The 21,515-nt window shown below is 43.7% G+C and overlaps 1 protein-coding gene across 2 annotated transcripts in view; it reads left to right on the top strand.

The window, feature by feature from the left end:
* The first annotated feature begins 3,544 nt into the window (after positions 1-3,544).
* Positions 3,545-21,515, top strand: part of LOC144823812 (uncharacterized) — a 230,014-nt gene continuing 212,043 nt past the window's right edge. The window contains exon 1 of one of the 2 annotated variants that reach the window (XM_078682665.1): positions 3,545-3,684. The gene's annotated coding sequence lies outside the window, so the exon portion shown is untranslated. The remainder of the gene's footprint in view (positions 3,685-21,515) is intronic. The other variant, XM_078682667.1, reaches the window with a different exon arrangement.

The following is a 21,515-nucleotide window of genomic DNA, read 5'->3' as shown; positions in this document are numbered from 1 at the left end:
TAATTGTGGTATGTGAGAGGACCAGAGCAAGCGATCGTAGGAGAAGCACAAAGCAAAGTAGCCAACCCAGACATACACAGGATTGTACCAGGAGACCCCTCCTTGTGCAAGTAGAGAGCCGGTTGAATTGTCGAGAACCTGACTGAATTCCCACTTGGTCCATGACAAGACAGGATCACCACTGTTTATTTTCAGGTTACCCAAAATGAGCAATTGCGCAAAATTCAATTAGTGGTCAGACAAAAAAGGTATTGTTCTAATACTACACAAACACCACAACACTCACCTAAACCCTAAAACACTACCCCCAGCACGACCCCCCCAACCCCCAGTCTGGTCCCTACACTCAAACACTACCCTGCACTACCCTAAACTCTAAAACACCACCCTACACTAAACAAACACCACACTATCCTAAACCCTAAAACACTACCCCCAGCACGACCCTCCCCCAACCCCCAGTCCGCTCCCCACACTCAAACACTACCCTGCACGATCCCCCAGCACTACCCTAAACCCTAAAACACTACCCTACACTACACAAACACCACAACACTACCCTGAACCCTAAAACATTACCGCCAGCATGACCCTCATCCGACCCCCAGTCCGGTCCCACACTCAAACACTACCCTGCACGACCCCCCAGCACTACCCTAAGCCCTAAAACACTACCCTACGCTACACAAACACCACAACACTACCCTAAACCCTAAAACACTACCCCCAGCACGACTCTCCCCCGACCCCCAGTACGGTCCCCACATTCAAACACTACCCTGCACGACCCCCCAGCACTACCCTAAACCCTAAAACACTACCCTACACTACACAAACACCACAACACTACCTTAAACCCTAACAAACTACCCCCAGCACGACTCTCCCCAGACCCCCAGTCCGGTCCCTACACCCAAACACTACCCTCCACGCTCCCCCAGCACTACCCTAAACCCTAAAACACTACCCTGCACTACACAAACACCACAACACTACCCTAAACCCTAAAACACTACCCCCAGCACGACCCTAACCTGACCCCCAGTCTGGTCCCCACACGCAAACACTACCCTGCATGACCCCCAGCACTACCATAAACCCTAAAACACTACCCTACACTACACAAACACCACACCACTATCCTACACCCTAAAACACTACCCTCAGCACGACGCCCTCGACCCCTAGTCCAGTCCCTACACTCAAACTCTACCCTGCACGACCCCCCAGTACTACCCTAAACCCTAAAACACTAACCTACACTACACAACCACCACAACACTACCCTAAACCCTAAAACACTACCCCCAGCACGACCCCCCAGTCCGGTCCCTACAAGCAAACACTACCCTGCACGACCCCCCCCAGCACTACCCTAAACTCTAAAACACTACCCTACACTACAAAAACAACACTACCCTAAACCCTAAAACACTACCCCAGCACAACCCTCCCCAGACTTCCAGTCCGGTCACCACACTCAAACGCTACCCTGCACGACCCCCAAGCACTACCCTAAAACCTAAAACACTACCCTACACTACACAAACACCACAATAGTATAATACATAAAAACAGCACTAATCTACCATTCAGCATGCAGATTGAATAGAATGTTAATAGTAGTCTGGGTAAAGTCCAGTAGTATTCAAATTGTTTGTATTCACTAAATGTTTTGCATTGTAAATGAAGACTATGCGATTACAAATAAGTATGTGCTTAGTATTCTGTTAGTATTCGAGAAGTACCACTCACATATCAGTAGTCTTCATGCACTAGCCTTCCCAAAAAGAACACTATTGAATACTAAAATTGGCATAAATTAGTCTACGAACGCTATAAAAAGATAGGTTAACCACTAAATGTAGTATTCGACTTCGGTAAGGGAATTCTTCAGTTAGTCTGCTATGGCTTTTATCAGGATATGCGTTTTGCTCAACCCGTTCCCAGTAAAATAGTTTAACTTGTCTTTTGGTGTGGATTGGTGGACAAAAAATATTACGTTCTGAAAGACCAATGCTGGACATAAGACTATTGACGTAATTAATCCAGCCTATTTGGTTTGCAATGTCTAGGGCACAGACCGCCTCAAAGGCGGCGGCATAGGGTTTCAGTTCCGGGGTAGAAACCATCTGATGCCAAAACAACAGGGGGCAGAGTTTCTCTAGATCACTGATGGGTTTAATGCCCATGTGAAGCTTCAGTGGGCAGAGGGGAGTGCTTTGCGGAAAATAAGCCAGGTTTTTGAGGAACTTGTTCTCCATGGTTGTCAAGTCACTTGCTCTTGGCATACCCAACAACTTGGCCCCATAAAGGGCACTGCTCACAGCCTTGAAACTATATAGTTACTGTATAGCGCTGGTGCAATTGGCTTAGTGTAGGATAGACAATGTTCATGACACAGAGCCCCGGTTAACTGGGAAAATGTGAATAAGGCCTTGTTAAGATGGTATTTCCAGGCCATACCCTCAGACAATTTAATTGCCAAGTAATCGAAGGATCTCACTCTCTCTAACGGGATGTTGTCTAGGAGCAGATTTCCGTAAACAATAACTACTCATGATTTCGACTGGCTAAGCTGTATCCAGTCCCGAGCCTGTGAACTCTTTAAATTGACTACCCCACCGTATGCACTAGGTCATCCATCATATGAACTGACTCACTGCCATTTTCGATGCATTAACTCACAACCATATCCTGTGTACTAATTACCCACCCTTCATATTGACTATTCAGCTTTATTCAAAAACGACTTTACCCTTTGTGTTGACTAGCGTAACCTAGTTAACCATATCCCACCTTAAGAACTCAAGAATCATCCTTATTCACAGAATACTCTCTCCTATGCATTAACTAATACAACCTGTGAACTAATAACCTACCCGAATTTTGGTTATTTATTCCTAGTGACAGGCCACCTACACCACCGGCCTTTGACCCATATAGCTCCCCAACTTGTCTACTGGCTACCACACCCTATGAAATGAAGACCCCCACCATTTCCCTTGACTAATCCACCCTATGCACTATCTATTACATGCTGTGTTGACTACGCACCCTCTGCACTGATCACCCTGCACTACACATTTACCATCTCACACAGTGCCGTATGCAAGAGCTAGCCTTCAGAGGCCCATCTCGTGAAGACTACCCAACCCCAGGCCCTGATTACACTGCCCTACGCACTCACTCTCCCTCCTTATGCACTATTTACCGTCGCAGACTCTGCCCACCTCTTCCTATGACCACCTCGTATGACCGACTATCACCTCGCACACTGACACTACAGTGCTATACACTAAAGACACGACCCTGCTCACTTGCGGCATCCTTCCATACGTTACCTCACTCTATACGTTGGTTTACTCTGGGCATCCCTGGGGAGTGCTCTGTTACCCAGACCTTTCGGCATGAAACACGCCTTGTGCTGTTCGGTTGCATTTCTGACTTAATCTTTTCGCCTGCAGGTGCATGAACCTGTTCTGCCCGTACAGACCGTACAGTGGCCGCACCCTGCGTCCCTCCCTCCTGGGCCTGTGACCGGTGTCAGTCGAGGGTGTACATACAGACTGGGAGCTCAGACCTCCAGGAGCAGACAGGAGAGACGGTGGGAGGCCTCCCTGCCTGGCGTGTCCCGCTTTTAACCTAGGGTCTGCCCTGCAGTGCACTCAGCCGCATCCACAGGTAAGGACCACCATCTGGCAGTGACGCTGTGATTCAGCGCCGACACATTAGACGTGCTCCCACTATCCGATTTAATGGTGCATCTTTGTTTACCTGGAACTAATGCAAGACTCAGTCAGCTGCAGGTCACACAAACTGTAACAAGTGCCTGGCTCGGGATTCATTCAAATTTTAACTCATCAAGAGCGGTGTCCTTGGAAAAACAAATACAATCAATGTAGTTTTACTACACAACATCCTATCTTTTACCCAAGATGCCCATTGCAGAATAGATTATGTCAATCTGTACGTTTCAGATGAATTTTAGATCGGCTGTCAAAATTCCTGTTTAAGGGGAAAAAAACATACACTTACATTTGTAAGGTTTGTTACGTTTTAATATCCGATGTAATATGCTACGGTGAGAATTACAGATTTTGCGAAGATGCTGCTGTGTTTATAATGTTTTAAAACTCGATATTAAACTAATATTACATTTATAGTTAAAAATTCTAGCAGCTGTTTGGTTATCGGTAAGATGGGCCGCACGGCGCTTTTGTCACCAAAGCTGCAGCATTTTCTGAGTGAAGAATGAATGGGGCCGTTGTTTCTAGTTATCTTAAAAAGTGGATTTCAAGTAAACACGTCTCCAGACATTTTCCTCCACACAGGGTTATCCAGCTGCAAACATTCATCAGTGGAGCTGGCATCTCTCCCTGTGCTGGGCACCTTGAGTCGGACCCCAAGGTGATACGTCGCAAAGCCTCTTTGTAGCAACAGGGAAGAGGTGAGGTAGGGCAGAGAGAGGAAAGAGGAAAACTGGGGAGAGTGACTAGTAATGTAAAAACAATGTGGAGACCCCAGCAAATTAAAGAATAGGCTGACATTGCAGTAGGGATTAACCCTAGGGACAGAGGAGAGAACACGAGCTGTTGAGGAGAAGTGGACATCCCAGGTAATACAAAGAAGACGGCCTAGGTGAATAGTAGGATCCTTCACTGGTGAGAGGAGGGGAGCCAGGGGAGAAGTGGAGATCACAGTGGTACTGGAGAGAAGATAAGCAGATGAAAAGTAGAAAAGGAAGACAGCAGATAAGACAATGAGTGTGCTTAAATATACATGCACAGGGCTTATCATGAAGGGCAGAGGCGAGTAGAATATCACAGGGGATAAAGGCAGTAGGTGGATTCAGGTGTGTAGAGGAGAATACCATTGGAGAATGAGGCAAGATGTAAACCCATATTCAAAGAACATGATTTTAGAGGGGAAAGAGGATGGAAGAGAACCTCTGCATGCAGAAGAGGATTGAACAGGGGATAGAGCTGGCCAGTATTTAAGCAAAACCTGTATTGTCCTGACCTTTCGTAGAAGCCCTCAGTGTGCCAGGTGCATCAAGATTTAGATCTCATGCTCAGCGTGGTGCAGGACTCAAACTACACCTCACTGATGAGGCCTAAGTAGGCTGACATCGTTCTGGGTTGCCTGTGTTCCTATCTGGAGGGGACCTGGCCGAGCATTTATAGATGGACTGTTCCTATAGGGCTGAAATTGATTTGCATAAGACAGGTCTATGTCTAGATTAGCTTTTGTGGGTGAAAAACGATGGACTGGAATGTGGCCAAATAATTGCCATTTGCTGAGACTAAATAAAGCATTCTTTTCATCACCATGCTCTTTTTTGCTTTTGTTAACAATTAGGCATAGCTATTGTTTGGCTGGAAAATATTAACTGGGGAATCTCCTACCTGGACCGATTTGCTTCTGACTAATCCATCAATCAGGGAATTTTTAAGCACGCTACTCACCTGTGAGGGTCTCAAGGTGCTGGGGTGGGGGGAAGTACCAGAGTCCAAAGGATACCTAGCCTGAAATCAAATCTGCCATCTATCAATACCACAACTCCTTCTGACAACATCACCAATGGCCAACCTCTATGACCACCTGTTAGTGGTCTTTGTTCTAAGTGACTAGAATAATCAACCTTCTAGCCATTGCTATTTTGCAGGGTTCTAGTCATGTGCATACATCATGGATAGAAATTATCAGTCAAATATTCTTACTTATAGGATATCTTCCATAACCCATATCATATGCCCATGCCCTTGGTATGAGTAAATAGCCAGGGCTGGGTTCAAGCTTCATCAGATGTCCAATTACATCAAAATTTCACTCAAGGTATCACATGTTCATCTGCAGTGCATCCACTCCACATCCTCCAAGACATGCAACAACCATCCCAATGAACTATATTGGAGCTCATGGTGTTACATGACCAGTCTGTTCCAACTCTGATCACTGGCTCTCCACTACGCATACTAAATTCATCTTCTTTTCACTGTTTTGTCCTTCTCTACACTGAGCATCAATGCATTAACTAGTCCATGTTTAAACTGACCAATTCATCCTTAGTCTGCAAATCAACACCTACCGTGACAAACCCTCCCTTACTTCAACATTGTATCATTAGACTGACCTATCCAACATATCCCTACTCTGACAACTCATCCCTACAACAACCAATGAATGTTTGTATCAATTCTTTCAATCCACAGTGACCATGCCCTGGTCTACACTGACAAATTCATTCTCATTTTGGCCAACTCAAACCCCCTCCTGATGGGGCTGAATGCTGTAGGTGGATTCAGGTGTGTAGAGGAGGAAAACATTAGGGAATGGGGTAAGGAGTAAACCCATGTTCAGGTAGGAAAATTCCAAAGGGGACAGAAAAGAGAAGAGACTCCCCTGTGTGCAGAATGGTGTACCATAGAGGAGAGAGGTGAGAAATAGACACATGCATGAAAGAACATACCACAGTGATAGAGATAAGTCAACTTATATACATGGATGGTAGTCCCACGAAGAAAAGAAGAGAGAAGTGAACCAATGTGGGTAGAAGTGTACACCCAGGGGATATAGGATGGAAGTGAATCCATGAGCATGGAGAAGTCAACCACAGAGGAGAGAGATGAGAAGAGAACCTATTCATGTAGAAATGATAACACAGGACAGTGGTGAGAAGAGAACCCATGTGTGTAGTGGTGATAACACAGGGAACACAGATGAGCAGGAAGCCCATCTACAAAAAGAAGAATATCACAGTGGATAGGAGAAGTGACTGCACTTACATAGTGGAGGATACCATTTGGGATAGAGGTAACAAGAGCATGCATGTGTGGAGGAGGGAGACAAATGGGGGAAGTCAACCCAAGTGCATAAAGAAGGATACCCCAGGGGATAGAGTCAAAAAGTGAACCTGTGTGCATAGATGAGGATATTTCATGGGACAAAGAAAAGAAGTGAACTCAGGTGCATAGAGAATATTGCTGGGGCTAGATGTGGGATCTGAATTTACATACCTATAGAAGGATATCCGAGGAACAGAGGAGAGAAGTGAACCTGAGTGAGGAGAGGAGGATACCACAGTGGAAAGAGGCGAGAAGTGAATTAATGTGCATGGAGGACACCTGGGGGAAGAGGAGAGAAGGGGAGGTGCATGTGCATGGAGGAGGAAAACTAAAGAAAAAGAAGCTAAAAGGTGATTCTTGAGCATGGAGGATGTCTTGGGGATTAGGAAGGAATGTGGAGCCATGCATTTAGAGGAGGATACCCAGGAGGTACAGGAGAGAAGTCAACCCATGTGCATAGCGAATGATTCCCACATGATGGAGAGTAGTGCAGCCATGCAAAAGACGTTGGTCTTCAGAAGGTGGATGAGAAGAGAGGGCAACACAAGATGTAGGAGAAAATGTAGTCCACATGGATAAGCAGTGTATATCCAGGAAGAGAGGAGAGAAGTGGGGGCAAGTATAGTAAAGAGAAACACATTTAGAATTGATGAGAGAGATGGCCAGGAGAGGAAGAGGTGGGCACCCTGGGAATATCGGTGAGGATAGACGCTGGACCATTATTGGCGGATACACGAGAAAAGAGACATCAGGATATGGTGTAATAATATGGCAGAAGTTAGAACAGGGACACAAATCAGGGCGTAGAAGATTCCTATGGGGTAGAGGAGAGAAGGTGAACACAGGATGTAAAGGTGAATGCTGGAGAGATACAGGTGAGCAGAAAATTCATAGAAGAGAGGTAATCTAGTGGGACAGAAAAGGTGAATGTCAGCAGGGAAAGAGATGGATACCCCAAGACATGGTAGAGACAATGAACCTGGGGTGTATCCTAATAGAAAGAGGAGTCCGGAAAATCAGATAAAGGGGTGGCAACTCTAAGAGATAGCAGAGGTAGGAAAGAGGTAAATAGTCCAAGATGTACAGAGGAATATAAACTTCAAGGGTGCAGGTGAATACCCCAAGCAAAAGTGGACATAAGGAGCACATGAGGAAGACACATCAAAATAGCAAGCATACAAGTAATGCAAAGAAAAGTGTTGGGTGGCACAGGAGATATAGGAAACAAACAATATCCCTGAATGAAGCCTTGGCCGCATATTATGACCAAGGAGGCATAGCATTGAGTGAGAAGAGATGGATACTCCTAAAAGATAGAGGTCACTTAGAATTGAAGGACAATGTACGCACTCTGGAAAATAGAAGTGACAAAGAATTCAAGGAGGAGAGGTGGGAAATTCAAGAGATAAAGGTGGCAAACACTATGGGGGAGGGAAATAGCCTTTACAATGTTGTCATTACAATGAAATGCCTTTACCACACATCCATTACCACACAATACTCAATGCCTTGTCCCGCATTACCTTTACCATGAATATGCCTTTACAATGCATGCCTTTTTTATTTTTTAGGTTTTAGGTGTGCGTAGGGGTAATGGATGGTGAGGGTGTTTTTAAAGTCTAGGAGTGGGCAAAGTTATTGGATGGTAAGCTTTTTAGAGTTTAGGGTGGGTAAGGGTGTTGAGTGGTAAGGTTTTTTTTAGGGTTTGAGCTGGGTGAGGGTATATGGTGTTAAGGGGGTTCGCAAGTGTGGGTAGGGGTATTGAATGGTAAGGGTGTTTTTAGGGTGTAGGAGTGGGTAGGGGCATTGGAATGTAAGGGTTTTTAAATTTCAGGGTGGGTAAGGCAAATAGGTGGTAAAAGTGTTTTAAGGGTTTAGGGATTGTTAAAAGTATTGGGTTGTAAAGGTCTATTAGGGTTTATGGGTGGGTAGTGTTAACAAGTGGTACAGGTGTGTTTAAGGTTTAGTGGACGGAAGGGGTATTTGGTGGTTACAATGTTCTTAGTGTTTGGGGGTGTGTAAGGGTGTTGGGTAATAAGGGTGTTCTAAGGGCATAGGAGTGAGTAAGGTTATAGGGTGGAAGTGTTTTCTTAGGGTTTGGGGTGGGTAGGTATTTTGGGTGTCAAAGGTGTTTTAGCGTAGGGACAGGTGAAGGTATTGGGTGGCAAGGGTGTTTTTAGGGTTTAGGGGTGGTCAGAGGTGAAGGGTGGTGAGGGTGGTTTTAGGATTTACTGGTTGGTAGAGGCACTGAGTGGAAAGTTTTTTTTGAGTGTTTAGGAATCGGTAGGCATATTGTGTGGTAGGGGAGTTTTTCAGGATTAGGGGTGGGCGAAGGTATTGGCTGGTAAGGGTATTTTTAGGGTTTTGGGTTGGTAGGAATATTGAATGGTAAGTGTGTTTAATGGTTTAGGGGTGGTTAGGGGCATTGGGAGTTAACAGTATTTTTAGGGTTGAGGGGAGGGTAAGGGCATTGAGTGGTAAGGGGTATTTTAAGGGGCAGGTGAATTTTTAGTTCTGCGAGCAGAATTGAGTAATTCTGCATTACTCTTGTAACACCGAATTGCTAAAAATATTTCCACTGCTCCAGTCTGCCGGCGGAATTAATATCCCCCTGATGAGACATGCATGCAAACCTTCTAAAAGGCGCCTAGTTTTGCACAAAGGGCAGCTCCTCCATGACAAGCACCAAACAAAAATGACAAGCTCACAGGTGGCACCTTCTGTTTGGGTGTGGGTTTCCCCAGAGGTAATTCCAAGCAGTTGTCTGGGTGTTTTTTTGCCAGCCAACCTTAGACTCCATGCTGCAGAGCAGCGCGGATCCGAAATGAGAAACGACCAGCACCTCAGTCCAGGCGTCAATCTGCGAGCCACAGCCATATCTCGTCCGGGGCTCCATCAAAATCCCCCTGCGAGCTACTATTACTAATGAGGTAAGGTGGGGGAGCGGGTGGGTCGAGTGCTAAGAGAGAGGAGGGGGAGGCACAGTACTGTATGCCATAAAGTAAGTAACCTCTTCTACTACTAGTCTAACCAGTTACCTAAAGGGCGCTCAGCAAATATTTGGGAAAGTATACTGATCAAAAGTTGCTCACGGTGCTACCAACGGAGAAAGGTTTGGTTACCATACAAACTCACCTCAATCCACAGAAGTAGACAATACTTAGACAAAAAATGTTCTCCCTGAGCACTCTAAATATTACGGGGCAGATTTATGAAGGCCTTGCGCCGCTGGTGCGTCACTTTATTTGACGCAACGGCGGCGCAAACAATGCGCCCTATTTACAATGTGACGCATCTAGGAGATGCGTCACGTTGTAAAGCCCTGTGCCATAAGGAGGCGTTCCTGCGCAGGGGGGGGCGTTCCTGCGCAGGAACGCCTCCTAAAAGTGGCTGAGTGAAATCTATGAGATTTCACTCAGTCACTTTCAGGATAATGCTGCGTCAAAACCCTGCGCCTGCTTGAAGCAGGCGTAGGTCTTGATGCAGCATTGTGGAGATGGGGCACCCCCGAGCCTTGCTGGAGCTGCGTCGCGCTTGCGACGCAGCTCCAGCAATGCGCCACCTTTACGGCACAGATACGTCACGCATCTGTGCCGTTTTTGCCCCATGGTGCGCCGCATTATAAATGCGGCGCACCATGGGTGGTGGTACAGCGGCGCAGGATGACTGGCGCATCCCTGGGGATGCGCCAGTCATCATAAATCTGCCCCTACATTTATAATGTCCCCATAACTTATATCATCAAAAAGAAGCATTCATCTGGTTGGCACACTCCAGGTGATCAATTCATATTTCTGTTCTTGTATACATCCAATTTGCAAGTTCCTTGTATTCCAAATTATCTTTATTGTTCCAAATTCACATCCAAAAACACAGCCAATACCTGTTTTGTCGTGCTGAATAAAGCACAATGACTTCGTCAGGGCTGTTCTATCAGTTAATTTTCAACACAAGATCGTCTGTTCCTCCGCTTATCTCTTCAAAAGTCAACTACCGAATAAAAGAAATCCACCACCGTACATTCATATTCTCCCAATATCACTTAGTCCGTTATTCGAACATTGCCGGTATATCATGAAATCACAATTGAAATCGGACACCCATAGCTTCAAGTATTAAGTGTAAATGTCCTCATCTCCCCATTAGTCCAAACAGTGTTCCAAAATCTCACTGAGTACGGGGTCCAATATCCATGCGATTCCACATAACCACGTCCTCTCTCATCCATGGCAGCCGGTGTTATGAGGACACTATAAATGTAATATTTAGAGTGCTCAGGGAGAACATTTTTTGTCTAAGTAACTGCTTCTACATTATGTACTAGCCGTGATATATATTTCATGGCATAGTGCACAGTCAATGAGCCATGACTTTGGATACTTAGTCCAATGCTTGGGCTACAAAGCACTCCACTGTTAATAAAGTGACTCATCAAAGTTCATAAAGTGTGAAAGACCGCTTGTGATTCCTGGCTCTAAACCGAGTGCTCCTACTTTGAAGTTCATGCATCATCATTTTCCTACTAATGTCATGAAAAATGAATAAACAGCTCTGGTACAAAGAGTAACTCTCCAAGTTCCACAAATATTTGGTTGCCACATCTCCACTACCTGGACAGCAGAAGATTCTAACATGCATTGCTGGATGAAAAGTACTCATGCTCCACTTCTGGAAATGTCAGGAGAGGACCTGAACTATCCTGGGACAAGCCACACAAAGGGCTAGAATTCCTCTTGAGCATTTCTAGACATCTCCTGAGATGCTGGGGACAAAGAGGGAAAGTGTTGTGTAATAAAGTAAGAAGGAGGGTAGGCAGAGTTGATGGTTAATCCAAAAAGAAGTTTCTTCTTCAGTTCATTCTGGAGTATATAGTTACAGGACATTTTAGCGTATGAGATAGTTGTAGCAGTAGCCCCACTGGGAGCCGCATCCCAGCTGCTCAGCCCACATACACCAACAGACATTTCACTCCACCAGACACACAGGATCATTCAATGACATCACTCACACAATGGCTGAGCAGCAGGGCACAGAATACAAAGGAATGACTAAACATTAAGAAGAGCAGGATACCACACACTTTCCTACTTTAAGGAGACAATAACAAACAATAGAGCATATAGGATGGAAATAAAAACAAAAAAGTAAAAGGAGGGGAAATACAGAGCAAAATAACACACCATCAAAAAACACACTCTCCCCTTCATAAAATGGAAATAAATTTGCCCCAAAAGATGCAACATAATGTTCTGGGAAAGAAAGCTACAAGAAAGAACACAGAACAACACACACACACACTCCTTTTAATACAAATAAATAAATGTGCCCCAAAATAAGGCAACACATATGCCCATGTAAAGAGTGGTGCAGAACTAGAGTGCCAAAAATGCACTTATTATAAAGTAAATGAATAATAAATTTGGGGCATAAATGCCCATCACAAGTACATGCAAAGAAGTAGGAACATAACCCAGAATATAGGTTTGAGCCCACAAAAGTAGCCCTAGCAAAAACTGTGCAACAAGCTGCACATCACAAAATGCAATTGGGGAACCAAAGTACCGCCTCAATATGGTTTGAACATACAAGTAAAGTAAAGTAAATCCCACCACCAATGGGTGGAAAAGCCCATAACAAGTAAATGCAATGAGGTAGAAACATAACCCCGCAAAAGGTTTAAGCCCAAAAACATGACCCATGACCAAGTAAGAATTGAACAACAAACTGCATGTCAGCAAAAAAACTCACTAACTTTCGGGTGTCAAAATGCCCCCTTAATATGACTTGAGCATTCAAGTAAAGTAAAGCCCACCACCAATCAGAAAAGGTTTGAGCACAACAGAAAAATGCCCACCACATGTAAATACACGCAACGTTAGGGGTGCAATGTGCCCCATCATAAAAAGTTTGAGCTCAATATCACTCTCACCACCAGTCAATTCAAGCATAGTTTCAGCGCAACAATCTGCTCATCAACTAAATTCAAGAAAGAGTTGGGGATCACAATATACCCCATCCAAAAACGGTTTGAGTTCAAAATTATGCTCACCACCATAAATTACAATTAAATAGGAATCAATATCTTCCAACTCCATGAGTAAATCATACAAAGTAAATAAATATTCAATAACAAGAACACTGCCCCAGAACCGGCAACAGTATGAATAGTTTGAGATGCAATATCGAAATCCCAGCACTAATAAAAGTGCGTAAAGTTCAAGTGACAAGACAAAAGCATCATCGGTAAAAAAAAACATGTTGAAAATCATTAATTGGGGAAGTAAGTAGAATCCAGGTATAACATGCAGGTAATGCAAAAGTATGCGCAGGCATGTCAATTTGTGCAGCATGTCACCATGTCAGAAATGGCAAGAAAAGCAAAGTTAACAAAGGCATTCAAACACATGCAGGGAAAACTCTGCAGGGCACACACACCTAGGTAGAAAATTAAAAAAGCACTCAAAATACTTCTCAAGAGTCTGAGTTAAGATAACTACTCTACGAAATGTGCTTATCATCTGTAAAAGCAAAATACAGGTTATGATTTCAAATGACATTTAAAGTAAGCCAGAGTACCAGTTTACTTTTTAAATGTTGATATCAAAGCTGTGTGCATGAGGGTTCTGCATGCGGAGTACACGTCCCTCTAAGAAGATATTCTTATTTTTCAACAATGTCCTTCAGAAGGCTAACTTATTACTGCTTGAAGAGGTGTCTGTAGTTGTGAGAGCAAATAAAGTGCACAGCAACATTCCGTAGATCCTGGTAAGAAGTGTTGTCAAGAGAAACTCAAGGTTCACAGACTACCATTGATGTGTGCACACATAATCTAGAAGGCACAGCAAGAACTCTGGGGCATGTTAGGTCTGTTAGACTTCAGGAAAGCAATTAAAACCTATATTTTCCCCCTTAACTAACCTCTCTGTAGCCTGCCTTGCCGATCCCCTAACGTCCATCTTGACTCTGGAAATAGCGCCGGGACGCCCCTTTGCTGGGGCAGCTGTGCGCTTTACAAGACTATGTAACATAACATAACATAACATATTATCAAGACAGGCGATAAAATTATCGCCGTTTTAGTGGCAGAAAACGGCCGCTAAAACGGCGATAATTGGCTTGATAATATGCTCTATGGAATTCCAATTGAAGCCCATGTTAAATGTGAAGGACATCTAACATGGGCTTCAATTGGAATTCCATAGAGCATATTATCAAGCCCATTATCGCCGTTTTAGCTGCAGTTTTCTGCTGCTAAAACAGCGAAAATGTTATCCCCTGTCTTGATAATATGCCCCTCTGTGCCTCACACACAGCTGACTCGCCTGCATTCCAACTATGTCACTACAAACTCTTGTAGTTCTTGCAGCTTGAGCAAAGAACACTTAGAGAGAAGCGCAAAGGTATGCACCAGGGGCCTCATTTATGAAAAGTGACGCATCCCTGCGTGAAAACAGCGATGCGTCACTTTTCACTACACTCTCCCCGTACATTATTGATGCATCATATTTATAATATGACGCATCATGTCGCAAGGAGTTACAGATACGTCAGTATTTCTGACGTATCTGTAAGCGCAAAAGTGACGCATTGCTGGAGTGTGTCACAAAAGTGACGCAACTCCAGCAATGCGTCTTTCACATGGGGAAAGCCCCATGTGAAAGGGCTTGCATCAGTCTTATGCCTGCTGTGAGGCAGGCGCAAGATTTTGACGCAACAGCGTCCTAAAAGTGACGCAGTGAAATCTCATAGATTTCACGGCGTCACTATTACAAGGCTTTTTGCGGGGGAACGCCCCCTCTGCATACATTATACCTGACGCAGGTATAATGTGGCGCAGGGGTTTAAAAAGTGACTCATCTACATAGATGCGTCACTTTTTAAATATGGCGCAACAAGTCGCATGTTTTACGCCGCTGATGCGTCACAAAAAGTGACGCATCAGCAGCGCAAAACTGACGCAAGGCCTCATAAATGAGGCCCCAGGAATGTACATTGAAACAAACATTGCGTTGTCATGTAATTGCAGGACGCGGCTGAGGACCAGATAATTTCAAATATCACATTTTGAAGCACAGACACCAAACTGATAGAGCAAAACATAATAGGACAGGGAGACAATATCACATCAATAATATACAACATCACTACATCAACCCAAAAAAAATGTGTGACAGAAACATGGGGGACCCAACCCAAAATAATTCTACAGCGAGCAACGTTTCTGTTAGGGTTCGTTGTCAGTTTGAGTGGATCAAGAGAACTGAACGGCATAGAGTACAAATAGAGGTAGCAGAAAGTCAAATTACCCACCTTGCTGGAGTTGTGTCAGGCTTCTGACACAACTCAAGCAATGCGCCACTTTTTGCACTGACAGATACGTCAGAAATACTGACCTATCTGCCCTTCCTTGCGACATGATGCGTCATTATGTAAATATGAGGCATCATTGGTGTGGCAAGGAGGGCGCACTGAGAAGTGGCGCAGCGCTGCTTTCACGCAGGGATGCGCCACTTCTCGTAAATGAGGCCCATGGTGCCTTCAATTTCAAAGGTAGTTTTAAAATGCTGTTTTCAAATTTAAACATACAGTGTAAAGGGCACGAATTACTTACAGACTGTCACCAGGGCTCACCAGTAGCTTATTAAACAGCATCATACATTTCTTACATGTCACTCTTCATGTTGCTAGAACAAACAAACGAAAGGAGCCAGAACATGTAAAGATCAACAAAGTGCCGCTGTCTGCTTTGACACCGCCACACTGTGGGCCCAGTATTCACAGAGCCAACATGCAGTTGAAATTTAGGCAGACACAAAAGACAGGTACAAAATGCCCTTCTTACATGAGGTGACTGCAGGCTTGAGCAGTGTACTTTGATAGAGATAAAGTAAACTTCTCCAGACAAGCGCCCACTTGCCAGCGGGTCAATGGTCTCCGCCTTTTCATCAAGTTTGGTGTAGCTGTCTTGTTTCAAAATGCACGCAGGCAGCAAGCACACTGTTGAATCAAAGAACAATGTCCATGACTTTACTTACACAATGGCTGAGGAGATGGGCACAGAATACAAAGGAAGAACTAAACATTAAGAAGAGCAGAATACCACAGGGTGCTCAGGCCCAGCTCGTGGGATGATCTAATGATGGAAAGTTGGGGAAGAATGGGACAATGCCGTCCAGACACTGGTGCATCTCGCATAGGCAAGGGCCTTGCCTGCCAAGAATGTCCGACAATGTTTTGAATATGTCCCCTCCAGTGACAAGGTTGTTCTGTGTGTTCCCCGGAGCTTCTTTTCGTCACAATACCTCTTGCTTCTTAGAGAAGCGCTAATCGCGCACTCTGCAGGCTTCCAGACTCTCTCCCTTCATTGTCCTAGATTATTCTGGGTGGTGAAGGGGTATGTAGGGTTTTGGAGTTGGTAGGGGATTGGGTTCAAGAGTGTTTTTAGGGTTTAGTGGTGATTGAGGCTATTGGGTGGTATGGGTGTTTTTAGGGTTTAGGGAAGAGTAAGGGTATTTGGTGGTAAGGGTGTTTTTAGGGGTTGGTGGTGGGTAGGGGTATATTGTGGGGAGGGTATTTATATGGCTTTTTTATGGGTCGGGGTATTGTGCTGCAAAGTGTATTTTGAGAGTGTTGCTTTAGGGGTGGGTAAAGGTTATTGGGTGGTAAGGGGATTTTTAGAGTTTAGAGGTGGGTAAGGGTATTGGGTAGTAGGGGTGTTTTTTAGGGTTCAGGGGTGAGTAAGGATATTGGGTAGTAAGGGTGCTTTCAGGGTTCGGTGGTGGATAAGGGTATTGGGTGGGGCAGATGTCTATAGGGTATAGGGGTGGGTAGGAGTATTGGGTGCTAAGGGTGTTTTAAGGATTTAGGGGTGGGTGAAAATATAGGGTGGTAAGGGTGTTGTTAGGATTTAGTGGTTGGTATGGCTGTTGGGTGGTAATGGTATTTTTTAAGGTTTAGTGATAGGTAGAGTATTGCGAGGCAAGGATGTTTTTAGGGTTTAGGGGTGAGTAAGGTATTTTGTGGTAAGGTTTTTTTTAGGATTATGGGGTGGGTAAGGGCAATGAGTGGTAAAGGTTGTTTGAGGGATTAGGGGTGGGTATGTATGGGTAGGGGTATTGGGTGTTGAGGGTGCATTTAGGATGTTGGGGAGGGTAGAAGCACTGGCCAGTAACAGTGTTTTTAGGGTCATGGGGGATATAAGAGATTTGGCTAGTAAGGGTGTATTTACAGTTTAGGGTTGGGTAGGGGAACTGGATGATAAGGATGTGGTTACTGTTTAATGGTAGTTAAGAATTTTGGGGGATAAGGACGTTTTTAGGGTTTATGGGTAGATAACGGTATTGGGTAGTAAGGGTGTTTTTAAGGTTCAGGGGCGAGTAAGGATAATAGGATATAGGTTAGTAGGAGTGGTTTTGGCATTCAGAGTGGGTTGGGGTATTGAGTGGGGACGGTGTTTTTAGGGCTTAGGAGTGGGTAAAGGTACTGGGTGAAAAGGATGTTTATAGGTTTTACAGGTAGGTAAGAGTATTGGGTAGTAAGGGTGTTTTAAGGGTTTAGGGGTGGGTAGGGTATTGGGCTCGGAAAATGTATGTAGGGTTCAGGGTGGGTGAAAGTATAGGGTGGAAAGGGTGTTTTTAGGGTTTAGGGGTTGGTAGGGATGTTGGGTGGTAAGGGTAGTTTCTAAGGTTTAGTGGTAGGTAGAGGCATTGGCTGGTAAGGGTGTCTTCAGGGTTTGGGGTGAGCAAGGTATTGGGTGGTAGGCATGCTTTTAGGATTTAGGGGTGGATAGTGATATTGGCTAGCAAGGGTTTTTGAAAGTTTAGGGGTGGGTAAAGATATTGTATGGTAAGGGTGTTTTAGGGTTTAGGGGTGGGTAGGAGCATTTGGGTGGTAATGGTATTTTTATGGTTTAGTGGTGGGTAAACGTTTTGGGTGGCAAGTGTGTTTTTAGGGTTTATTGGTGCGGAAGGGTATTAGGTGGTTAGGTCCTCCCGTTGGTGCAGTTCTGGCGGTCCTACAGGAGGACCGTGTATCGTTATCAGTGTTTCATTGTCCTTAAACAATGAATGAACACAATTACTCTTTATAAGTAGTTAGAATACCTTTAAATTCAGATGTAGTTAAATACGAATAAGAAATGATCAAGAATCTGAAAGGTTCCCAAATTAACTGTGATTTACAGGGTTCCAAGGCAGAAGCAGAATCATAGAGGACAGTGCAAAAGTGTGAAAGTACTATATCGACGGTACCAAATAGTGAACCCAGAATATCATGGGTAGCACCAGTATATAGAAGAATTGACTGTTGTTAGTAAGTGTATCATTTTCTTTTGCAACAATATATGCATGTGTTAAATATCGTTTACTTTAACATCATTGTGTTTAGCATGAATTTTGGTGTGTTTTATGTTAAAAAAATTTAACTACAGTTTTTTTAAAATGTACTTTGAGTTGTCTTATATGTATGTGTTTTTTGTCAATTTTTTATAAATATTTTGTGGCAAATAAAACTTGTTATTCTAAAGTTGTTGGGTTGTTGGGTTTTATAGGGTTCTGGATGGATAATGATTTAAAAAGATATATTTTGATGTTGTTAATGACATTTTAAATTATAATAAATATATATATGTTTTATTTTGAAATTATATTTTATTTTTGGTTCTTAGCATTTATAAGGCTTCTGGGTGGGTAGTTAGCATTTTATTTTAAAACTTTTTAAATATGTGTCAATATTTTTCAAGTAGTGAACAACATTGTTTAAGTTATTTTTTTAGGTTCTTCAGTTTTTACTGTTTTATTATTTTTAACTCATTTATTGTATTCCAAATTAGAAACACTGGTAATTTTAAAATTTGAAACATAGATTTAATTTCGAGTCTTTGGCATTTGTATGGGTTTAGGGTGGGTAGTATTTTAAATTATTTGCTTATAATTTTTTTAAATGTATACTTTGAGTTGTACATTAAAATAATTATGAATTGAATATTTTGATATACATTTTATTTCAGGTGTTTGGAGTTTGTAAGTGTTTTGTGTGGTTACTATACTACTGTTTGTAAAAAATAGATATATTTTTAAATGTGAAAAAAACTTTGGGGCGTTTAATGGATATTTTGAGTGGGGGTAACAAAATGTTATTTAACATGTGAGTTTCTATTTTTAAGATTCTTTTTTTAATGATTTTCACTCATAGTAAATTATTTATTCTTTACCTTCTACTATTTATATAAAATAATAATCATTTGGCCTTGGAATTGTAAATCTTCCCTCCTTGTGTCCAATGCGTTCCTCAGTGTTGCTTAGTTTGGAGTATGAATAGTAAATCAGAACCCCCTTGCCCCGGAGTCCAACACTTTCTGCAAAATTGCTTAGGTTAGAGTGACAATAGAAATTCATAGAGTCCAGTGCATTCCCTAGTGTTGCCAAATTTGGATTAGGAATAGTAATTCTGAACCCACTCCATCCTACAACCCAAAGTGCTCACCAATGTTGCTTAACTTGGAGTGAAGAATAGTCACTCTGATATCCCACTTCCGCCCTCTATAGTCAGTCACGTTTGTTGATGTATGCTGGTCCTTCATTGTGCAGGGCCTTATAAGTGTGGGTCAGCATTTTGAAGTGGCATCTCTTCTGGATCGGGAGCCAGTGAAGTTTATTGGGGTTGGGTGTTATGTGGGTCGTTCCAGTCAGTGATGTTCATCATCATCTGTTGAAGTTGGCTTTGGTGGTGGAGGGGTCTTCGGACAGTCAGAGGATGAGTTGGGTGTCTTCGGCATAGGAGATGATGTTGATTCTGTGCGAGCTGACAGTGTCCACCAGGGTGGTCATGCAAGGAATGAAGAGGTTGGGACTGATGGATGTTCCTTGGGGCACTCCGGAGATGATCTTCTTGGGCTCTGCGTTGAACGGTGCGAGACAGGTACTCTGGGTTCTACCGGTCAGGTAATCTATTTGAGGGAGTCTCTTTGGATCCTGATGCAGTGGAGTCTGTTAAGCAGAATGTGATGGGAGACAGTGTCAAATGTGGTTAACAGGTCCAAGAGGATAAGGACTGCTGCTTTTCCATGGTCCACAAGAGCCCTTATGTCGTCGGTGGCTACGACTAGGGCTATTTCCATGTTGTGGGTAGCTCACAATCCAGATTGGAAGGGGTCCAGGAGCTTGTGGGTTGCTAGGTGTTGGGTGAGTTGCTGGTTGATCTCTTTCTCTAGGACCTTTGCTTGATAGGAGAGCCGGGAGATGGGCCAGTACTTTCTCGGTTCGGCTGGCCGGCAGATGTTTTTTTCAGGAGGGGTCTCACTTCAGCGTGTTTCCAGCTCCCAGGGAAGGGGACTGAGGTGATGGAGGTGTTCATGACTTTCCTGCGTTTGTTGCTGATTGTATTACTTCTGAGGTTGAAGACGTGGTGAGGCAGGGGTCTATGGGTGCTCCTTAGTACATGCAGTCCATGATGGATATAGTGTCTTGTGTGGTATGGAGGTCCCAGTTGGTGAGCAGGTGTTCCGGGCTAGAGATCGTGGATGCGAGGTTTTTGATAGTAGAATAGCAAGTGTCATAATTACAAGGGAAATCATCCCTATGACTGCTGTTTGGATAGTAAAATACCACAATTATCAGGGTTCAATTGCCCTTCAGGGCTCTGGGACCCGTTGTCACTGGACCTGCTCCGCCAATGATAGCTATGCCCCTGGATCTGGAGATATTTGGGCAAACAATACTTGTGACACATTTTAAGGATGTTTATAACACACCACAACTGGGAGTTAAAGATTAAACATACTTCAGTCTAGCAATCACATTGACCACATGGCTATTACCATGATAAATTAAAAAAATGCACTGTCATTTATTACATCCACAGCTTACCTCAGGCACTGATAATTTCTCAAGTAAATCTGCAGAGAACAACCACCCATCTCCCCCCGACCTGTCACAACTGGATGTAGCATATTTTTAACCTCTCTTATCCCCTGCCTATCAGTTTGGAAGAGCAGCCAAGGGATGATGTGTTAGCAGAGATTTGAATTATTTGAGAACTCTGTGAGCATGATGTAAGTTTATTTATGAAAGCCCTGTGTCACTTTTGCACCATTCAGAGTGGTACATGCATGATACAAGGCTCTCATAAAGATTTATGAAGCTATGCAAATCCACCCTGTGTGGCTTTGAGTGATCGAAAAAATCATGAGTAAGCGACATGGCAGAAATTATAACTCTGTGCCCGAGAAGTGGTCCATCGGTGTTGCAGTGGGTTTTTCAACGCAACACCCATTAAAAGCGTAAAAAAGGAGAAATATGCTCATATCTCCTCATGTGTAAGTTTTTGTGGCTGCTACCTGCGTTTTATTATATCATTTGCGTCCTGCTGCTAGATACTACTGCACTTTGCACACATTGCTGTTTTATTAGTTGCTCTGGTCCAATTTTTGATAACATTTTAAAACTGCTCAGACGATATTTTTTAATGTTCTTACCTGGTCGCTCCCACTTCGTGTTTTTCATCTCCTGCACTTCCTGCTCGGCCCTGGCGGTACCCGGAAGTTAGGCCGGTCCGCATTGCACAGGGGTTGACGCACTAGTTGTCTTCTCTGTAGAATCTACTTAAGGCACACTGGGGCGTCCGCGCAGCGGTGTAAGTGTTTGTGGCTGCTACCTGTGTTTTATTATA

Source organism: Lissotriton helveticus, chromosome 3_1, assembly GCF_964261635.1.
Source record: "Lissotriton helveticus chromosome 3_1, aLisHel1.1, whole genome shotgun sequence".
Classification (NCBI taxonomy): Eukaryota; Metazoa; Chordata; class Amphibia; order Caudata; family Salamandridae; genus Lissotriton; species Lissotriton helveticus.
This window is presented reverse-complemented; position numbering and strand designations above follow the sequence as displayed.